The sequence below is a fragment of the Staurois parvus genome, unplaced genomic scaffold (assembly GCF_062004578.1).
Source record: "Staurois parvus isolate SC_StPar_1 unplaced genomic scaffold, SC_StPar_1.0 ptg000698l, whole genome shotgun sequence".
In the NCBI taxonomy this organism is placed as follows: domain Eukaryota; kingdom Metazoa; phylum Chordata; class Amphibia; order Anura; family Ranidae; genus Staurois; species Staurois parvus.
Genome location: NW_028318494.1, coordinates 1,995,779 through 2,005,000, shown reverse-complemented (window position 1 = coordinate 2,005,000; position 9,222 = coordinate 1,995,779). Strand labels below are relative to the sequence as shown.

At 38.8% G+C, this 9,222-nt stretch overlaps 1 long non-coding RNA gene across 5 annotated transcripts in view; it reads right to left on the bottom strand.

The window, feature by feature from the left end:
- LOC149446038 (uncharacterized) overlaps positions 1-9,222 on the bottom strand; it is a 128,508-nt gene that overhangs the window by 117,974 nt on the left and 1,312 nt on the right. The gene's annotated exons all lie outside the window — the stretch shown is intronic.

The following is a 9,222-nucleotide window of genomic DNA, read 5'->3' as shown; positions in this document are numbered from 1 at the left end:
TCTGCAATTTGTAGCCACGTGACATTTTTTTGCAATGAAATTGCACCTTGATGGGTTATGATTGATCAGCTTACAAATAGGACAAAACCATTTCTATTTTCTTTTATGTTTGAGCTTAATTTTATTTTATTTAGCCCCATTAATATTTTATGCAAAACGATCAAACTTGTAGTCGAAGGTAAATGAATGTCTAATGCTTGTTAATGGTACAATAGAGGGAATAGCTTTCGATGTTTTATCTAATGTTATGTTGAAAGCTATTTTGAGAGCATTTGATTAATAGCCAGGAGCTATACTGTAAGTATATATATATATATATATATATATGACTAGTGACAGACAGGTGTCTCCCATTCCTATGATCGATTCACTTTAGCAGAATAAAACTTCCTCTTCTAATTGATGTGACAGTCTGCAATATCAGAGAGATTGGGGTAAACGAATTAGCCTGACAACGCTCTAAAACTAGGTCTTTAGAATAAAGAACGGAGCCGCCGTTCAGTGACACCTGCACATTCCATAGCGCAGTACAGAGCAGTCACAGGGCAGGCAAAGGCCAGGACTGGGAATGGTGCACTGAATTAACTGCTTGTGAGGCAGCAACTTATTCTTCACTGCAGGACATCTGCTGAAACAACTGGGTTTTTTTCCACTCCTATAAACCTATCTTTGCTTGGAAAATAGAACATTTTAAAGAACCTTTTTAGAACCTCATTACCTTTTCTAGGAATACAATTTCATTTTGGACTTTCAGAAATAATAGCACAAAGGGGTGATTTTTATCTTTTATAACAGTGATTTATTGTCTTTATAAATAAAAGTTATTTTTACAGAATAAAAAAAGGTTTTTCTGTCTACCTGTTTATCCTTTGAAGACATTATTTACCGACATTACTTTTTGATTCTGTTCTACAATAATACTTCAAGCAAGACACTTTTGTAGTTTGACTACTGAATATATAATGTCTGCCTGAACAATGATCCCAAAAGATTGATGGACCCATTTTGACCCACAAGGGTTAAAAGAAGGGTATTGCCTCTGACACCTGAAAACATATGATGACCCCATCATCCTAAACTTAAAGGATAATTCCCACATATATATATATATATATATATATATATATATATATATATATATATATATATATGCTTTTTAGTTCTGCCTGAACAATTGAGAATGATCATAATACTGATGGACCCATTTTCACCCACAATGGGTAAAAACACCTGAACTAAACCGAACTGAAAGTATAATTCCCACATAGAGAAACATATATAATGTATCTGGTCTGCCTATAGGTTGATGGACCCATGTTGACTCACAAAGAGTTAAAAGAAGGGTACTGATTCTGGCACTTGAAAACATATGATGTCCTGCAATCTTAAACTGAAAATATTATTCCCACACAGATATATATATATAGATATATATACATATATCTATGTATATATATATATATATATGGTCTGTTTATAAGGTTTCCATAAGGTTGATGGACCCATTTTGACCCACAAAGAGTTAAAAGAAGGGTATTTACCCTGACTCCTGAAAATATATTATGACCCCCTAATCCCTAAACTGAAAGTATTTTATATTTATTTATATATATATATATATATATATATATATATATATATATATATATAAATTAGGTCTGCTTGTTGGGTATGGCTAAAGTTAATGGATCCATGTTGATCCACAAAAAGTTAAAAGAAGGGTTCTCGGACACCTGAAAACATCATATGATGACCCCCTAATCCTACACTGAAAGTATAATCCATATATATGTGTGTGTGTGTGTGTGTGTGTGTGTATTAGGTCTGCATGTTAGGTTTGCCCTAGGTTGGTGGACCCATTTTGACCCACAAAGAGTTAAAAGAAGGGAATTGACTCTGACACCTGAAAACATCATATGATGACCCCTCATCCTAAACTAAAAGTATGATTCCCACACAGAGAAAACCTCCATTCATCAGATTTCCTCTGACTTGTGTTTCCTGTTGCTCACATAACTATTACAATGTCTCAGATCTCTTACACCTGCGATAAACATGCATGCTGTGCACTGATAGCAGAGTGTGTGTGTGTGTAGGGGGGGGGGGCTGCTATATACTATAATCCTTCACATGGATACATGAGGTTACATACAGGACTGTGGAATGTCATCCCCCCAGTCCTTGCAGTGACCACGCAGATTGTTTGCAGATGTTGGTATTATAAAGAATAATCCATTTTTATTTCCATGGACTATTGTCTCACTGAGAAACAAAAGAGGTTCAAGTAACTTTATTCTTGCCATGGCATGGCCATCCCTCCATTTGATTGAAGGAAGGTGGAATCTTGATCACTGCATGCACTTTCATTCACTGGCCTGGCACAGGCAGAGTTCATAGGAGCATTGGTATTTCAGGGGTAGCCTAATGCAGATGGCCTGCCCTCTGGCCTCCTTGCCATAGCTGCACAGCTAGGATGTCAGCTCCAGGTCAACAAATCACCAGCACTGCTGGGCCAGGTAAATGAAACTTTCATCTACAACAACTTTATTAAATTACTGCTTACCAGAACAAGCTCAAGAGCTCTTCCCCTAAAACAAGCAGGTCACATAGTGGAGGTGGGCTAGTTCATCAGAAAGTACAGATCAATAGAAAAAAAAATGGAATTTGTTTTTTGGAATATAAAGCAATAATGGAGATCTAAAAGAAAATCATTGTCTTAGTTTATATTGTAGTATGCAAAGCATGGTTTAATGTCTAGCACTTGTGGACCCTGATATAATGAAAGTCATATGTTCCCCAGACCCAGCTATTTACAGAGATATTAATGATCTATTACAACACACATGACTTCACCGCATAGTGGATTACACTGAGACTCAGCCTCTGCCAGCTCTGCTGCTCCTATGTTCTTCTCAGGTCTGAGTGACAACACTTTTGCCTGACTTGGAAGAGAATCTATGAATATACTGTCTCTTCTAAAAGTCCTGCCATTGCTGGGGCTCCTAATCACCGAGTATCGATTTACCTAACTCTTCTCATCCAGCTAAAGACACATCTTAAAACACTCCATCCCAGAGTGTGCTCTCTGCTTTATATACACTAATAAAATGATTTACCTTTCTCCCTCTGCCTTCCACACATGGGAAGATCGTTCAAGCCCCAGCTATTTGTGTGTGATCAGTAAATATTTAGTGTGGTGACATCTTCAGCATCTCTCCAGATCAATACCCATCCCTACAGGAGGTTTGTATTGTCTGGGATAGCAGGGCTTAACTCTACTGCCCCCCCGCCAACAGCAAAACAACCACTCTCCATACTTCTCTACATGTCCCCTAGTCTGTCTGTCCTTCCAGGCTCCTCTTCTCTGCTCTCTTCCTTTCCCTCTTTTCTCTCTTTTTCTTTCTCTCACTCTCTCTCTCTTCCTTTTCTTTCTTTCTTCATTCTTTCTTTCTTTTTTCTTTCTATCTAAGATCACTGCTCTCTCTCCCTATCTTTTTAAAGCATCCGGATGAATGAGACGCCAAAACTACAGCAAAGATCTTTCTTTCTTTCTTTCTTTCTTTCTTTCTTTCTTTCTTTCTTTCTTTCTTGCTTTCTTTCTTCTCTCTTCTCTCTTTCTTTCTTTCTTTCTTTCTTTCTTTCTTTCTTTCTTTCTTTCTTTTTCTTTCTTCTCTCTTCCTTCTCCCCCTCTTCATCACTCTTTCTCCCTATTTCCATCTATCTTTCTCTGTTTTCTCTTTCTATGCCTCTATTCTCTCTCTCTCTCTCTCTCTCTCTCTCTCTCTCTCTCTCTCTCTCTCTCTTCCTTTTCTTTCTTTCTTTTTTTCTATCTAACATCACTGCTCTCTCTCCCTATCTTTTTAAAGCATCCGGATGAATGAAACGCCAAAACTACAGCAAAGATATTTCTTTCTTTCTTTCTTTCTTTCTTTCTTTCTTTCTTTCTTTCTTTCTTTCTTTCTTTCTTTCTTTCTTTCTTTCTTGCTTTCTTTCTTTCTTGCTTTCTTTCTTCTCTCTTCCTTCCTTTCTTTCTTTCTTTCTTACTTTCTTTCTTTCTTTCTTTCTTTCTTTCTTTCTTTCTTTCTTTCTTTCTTGCTTTCTTTCTTGCTTTCTTGCTTTCTTTCTTCTCCCTTCCTTCCTTTCTTTCTTTCTTTCTTTCTTTCTTTCTTTCTTTTTCTTTCTTCTCTCTTCCTTCTCCCCCTCTTCATCACTCTTTCTCCCTATTTCCATCTATCTTTCTCTGTTTTCTCTTTCTATGCCTCTATTTCCCCCCCCCCCTCTCTCTCTCTCTCTCTCTCTCTCTCTCTCCCTCCCGTGTCTTTCTTTCTATGACTCTATTTTCTCTCTCATTGTCTCCCTCCCCCCCCTCTCTCTCTCTCCCGCTCTCTCCCCCTCTCCCCCCTCTCTCTATCTGTCTCTATCTCTCTCTCTCTTTCCGTGTCTGTCTTTCTCTCTCTCCCTCCCTTTCTCTTTCCTTCGCTCTCTATCTCTCTTTCTCCCTTTCCATATTTCTCTCTCTCCCTCTCTTTTTTCTCCCTCTCTTTTTATTTTTTTATTATTTCAGTGCCCCTAATATCCCCTCCCTTTATCTATCATATCTCACATATCTCTCTGTCTGTCTGTCTTTCTCTCTCCCTCCCCTTTTCTCTCCTTCGCTCTCTCCTTTGCTTACTATTGTGATCTTTAGTACAGTGTTCATTCTTTCTGTTTTCTCTTTCTTTCTATGCCTCTACTCTCTCTCTCTCTCTCTCTCTCTCTCTCTCTCTCTCTCTCTCTCTCTCTCTCTCTCTCTCTCTCTCTCTCTCTCTCTCTCTCTCTCTCTCTCTCTTTTTCCCTCTCCCCCATACATCCTATGATTATTGCACCCTACTCAGCCTGTACCGTATACCAGGATTCTGCCTCTACAGATAACTATATTTTGACACAATAACTGCTACTTTTTGTACAATTCGTCTCCCCCCTGGAGGAGTCTTTTTGCAGCCACCACTGTTACAATGTAATGGTTGGTTTACAGTCTAGTGCACTTTGTGACATGTTTATGTAGCAGACTTTTGTGTACTTAATAGTCTCCAAATGTTTAGATTTGTCATTTACACGTTGTAACTTGCATTTTTAAAGTGCTGATTGTGCCCTAATCTAGGCAAAAGGTGCTGCGAATATAATTCCTTTCAGTCAGTATTTGGAGGCAGAGACGTTGGCTGGTTCATACTGCAAATATCGGCACAAAATGAAATGCTGAGGGACAAAGTGACCCAGCAAGAGCACCTGTTCCTCTCCTCTCCTCTCAGGGGTGATGCTTTATATTCACTTGTAAAATAAAAAAAAATGAAAAAAAAAGCCAGGCTAATTACCAGCACCATTTCTGAACCGTCTTAATGTGGAGGATCTGCTCTTTCTAGGTGTCCCTGCTTAATTGCCTTGCCTGGCTTGTCTTCATGATGAGTGCTCAGTGATTGGTAAAAACACAGAATTTATTGTATTTAGCAAGAATACAGACAGAAAATGTTGCACAAGTTTTTTGGTTGAAAGAGCACATATAAGACTATTGAGAGTCATTGATCCGAAAAGACACAGAGAACAAGTAAAATCGATTTGAAGCGACCCTCTCGCTCCTTTTTTTTTCACACCATTCAGAGGGTCCTATTCCATATCAGACAAAGGCAGTGCCTTGGGAATGCCAGAGAAGGGGATCCAGGCTGCAGCAAACACCTCTCTTACTAATCTAGACTTAAAAAAAAAATCTGCTTTATTAAAAAAAAAACAAAAAAAAAAGACCAAGCTTGGCACGAGTGTCCCACTAGAAAGGACGTTTGGAAATAATGTCTTTTATATAGCAGGCTAACAATCTGCCTAGTCCTAGGGGTTAGGCTGCCTCACCCTTGACCTTTGGGATCATAGTGGCAGCTATCAATATAATGTGGGCCAAAGTTTAAAAAAAAACCTCCCCTTGGTAGAAATAAAACCTCATGGGGTTATTAAAGGAATCCTGGGGCACAGTCCTTAAGAAAAAAAAAAACTTCAACTGATCTTCAAACATCACATAATGATTCTACATGGTTACTCAAAATGCTTTAGAGTTTTGTCATAGGCTCAGTGGCAACCCCCCTAATCAATGACATCACTTGTATATTTCTCAGGGCTTATTCAGATAAACTTTGCTCCAGGTCCAACCTGCAGATTTCCAGAGCACAATGGCTGTCTGTCACCAGTGCCACCCTCTAATTGTTGTCATCAGACATGCCAAGCTGTAGGTGGCAATGAAAAAAAAAAACCCTATCACCTCCAAAGGGCTGTCTCAGGCTTGTCGCCTGGGCTGATTATCCTGGTAGCAATTGGTCCCCCCCCCCCTTTTTTTTTTTTTGCAATAATAGTGTTTTTTCCCATAGTATTAATGTCTAGTTAAAGGGACTCTGGGTTCCTGATAGTCAGTTATTTTTTTGTTCTACCTGAAAGTCTATAATTACAGTGTCTTCCTGGATTTTTTTGTATTGTTTGAGGAGGCAAAATCATTTGTAATTTCCATTAGCCAGTAAATAGGTAATTAGCATTCAGTGCTGTGTTTAACTTAATTTCTATTAGAGCCAAGGACAAGTGACAATGAAAGAGCGTTTGTTTCATTCGTCAAATCTGACATACATCTTAGCAGAACACTTATCTTAAAATATATAATAATAAAAAAAAATAAAAAGGGTACGCCTTACTGCATCATCTCTGGGAACAAAAAAAAAATCCATTACTTTACTGGCCTGCCAATGTCTATTTATTACTTCTGTAATATGTTAATGTTCCATTCATTAGTTGGGTGAGTATATAAATGGGGGTTATTTACTAAACCTGGTACAGCCCTGCATAGAAACCAAGCAGCCTCCAGGTTTTATTGCCAAAGCTTAATTGAACAAGATGAAGTTAGAAGCTGATTGGCTGCCATGCACAGCTGCACCAGATTCTGAGTGTTTCAGTTTTAGTAAATCTCCCCCAATGAGTATTACATAGGCCATATTGTAAAAGTAGAAGCAGTGCCTTTCTTCTCTTAGAGCTGGCAGTAGTGCCTCTTAATAATGTTCTGATTTCTCAACCAGTGCTATGGGTACCACCTAGGGGGCACTTCTGAAAGGTTCAGGTGGGTACAACCGATGATTAAAGTGAACCCACCACAACAGTCAGCTTTTATCTTATGATAAACATTTTATTTTGTTTGAAACATATAATCATTAAATAATAGAGATTGATAAGGAAATCGTTTTGCAAACAGTGAGTGACTAGCAATAAATGTATTCACGTTGCAATAAAGTGACTCTCACCCAGGGACTTATTTAAAGCTGGTAATTCGTGATGTGAGGGGTGGCTAGGTATGGGGGGGGGGACAACTTATCAGAATAAAGTGTTTAAACTCTTCAGCAAAGATATAGATTGATAAGGATATTATTTGCAAGCAGTGAATGACTAGAGCATTAAATGTATTCCAGTTGCAATAAAGTGACCCCCACCCAGGGAATAAATTAAAGTTGAGAACTCCTGATGTGGGTGTGGCCAAGAATGGGGGGGGGGCAGCTTATCAGAATAAAGTGATTAAACTCTACTGCAAAAAGAAATTGATAAGGAAACGATTTGCAAGCAGTGAGTGACTATAGCATTAAATGTATTCCAGTTGCAATAAAGTGACCCCCACCCAGGGACTAAATTAAAGTTGAGAATTCCTAATGTGGGGGGGGGGGCTAGTTAAGGGGGGTATGGGACCAGTTATCAGAATGAAGTGATTAAACTCTACTGCAAAAATAGAGATTAATAAGGAAATTATTTGCAAGCAGTGAGTGACTATAGCAATAAATGTATTCCAGGTGCAAAAAAATTACCCCCACCCAGGGACTAAATTAAAGTTGAGAGCTCCTGATGTGGGGGGTGGCTAAGTATTGGGGGTGGGGGGTTGGGACAACTTATCAAAATAAAGTGATTAAACTCTACTGCAAAAAGAAATTGATAAGAAAATGATTTGGAAGCAGTGAGTGACTATGGCATTAAATGTATTCCAATTGCAATAAAGTGACCCCCACCCAGGGTTTAAATTAAAGTTGAGAACTCCTGATGTGGGGGGTGGCTAGGTATTGGGGGGAGAGTTGTTGGGGCAACTTATCAGAATAAAGTCATTAAACTCTACTGAAAACTAGAGATTGATAAGCAAATTATTTGCAAGCAGTGAGTGACTATAGCATTAAATGTATTCCAGTTGCAATTAAGTGACCCCCACCCATTTTACAGCTGAGAATCCCTGATGTGGGGGGGGGGGTGGCTAGGTATGGGGGTGTGGGGGCAAGTTATCAGAATAAAGTGATTAATCTCTACTGCAAAAATAAATAGGTAAGGAAATGATTTGCACACAGTGAGTGACTATAGCATTAAATGTATTCCAGTTGCAATAAAGTGACCCCCACCCATTTTAAAGCTGAGTATTCCTGATGTGGGGGGGCAAGTTATAAGAATAAAGTGATTAATCTCTACTGCAAAAATAAATAGGTAAGGAAATTATTAGCAAGCAGTGTGTGATTATAACATTAAATGTATTCCAGTTGCAGTAAAGTGACCCCCACCCAGGGACTAAATTAAAGTTGAGAATTCCTGATGTGGGGGGGGGCTAGGTATGGAGATGTGGGGGCAAGTTATCAGAATAAAGTGATTAAACCCTACTGCCAAATAGAGATTGATAAGGAAATGATTTGCAAGCAGTGAGTGACTTTAGCATTGAATGTATTCTACTTGCAAAAAACTGCCCCCCATCCAGGGACTAAATTAAAGTTGAGAATTCCTGATGTGGTGGTGGGGGGTGGCTAGGTATGGGGGGTGGCTAGGTATAGGGGGGACAACTTATCAGAATAAAGTTATTAAACTCCACTGCAAAGTTGTGCTTAAATGCCATCAAGCTATGGGGCTTGCATTTGCTCTAAAATATTCAGAAGTGTTTGATTGTCATTAGCCAGCTTTTCCTTCAAAAACATCTGTTTTAAGAAAAAAAAAAAAAAGGAGGATAAATCATTAAGTTAAAGATTTTTTTTTTTCCAATTGGGCGCGTGTTTTAAGTCCCATCTATCCCTGCCCCAAACTGGAAGGTGTAGCAATGCTCTCTATTCCTTCTAAGGAATGAGATGAGAGAGGAGATCACTGTACTCTTGCTATACCTTGGCTATGGGGATTTTCTTAAAGGCGAGGCTCACATTCCTGACAGGCTGT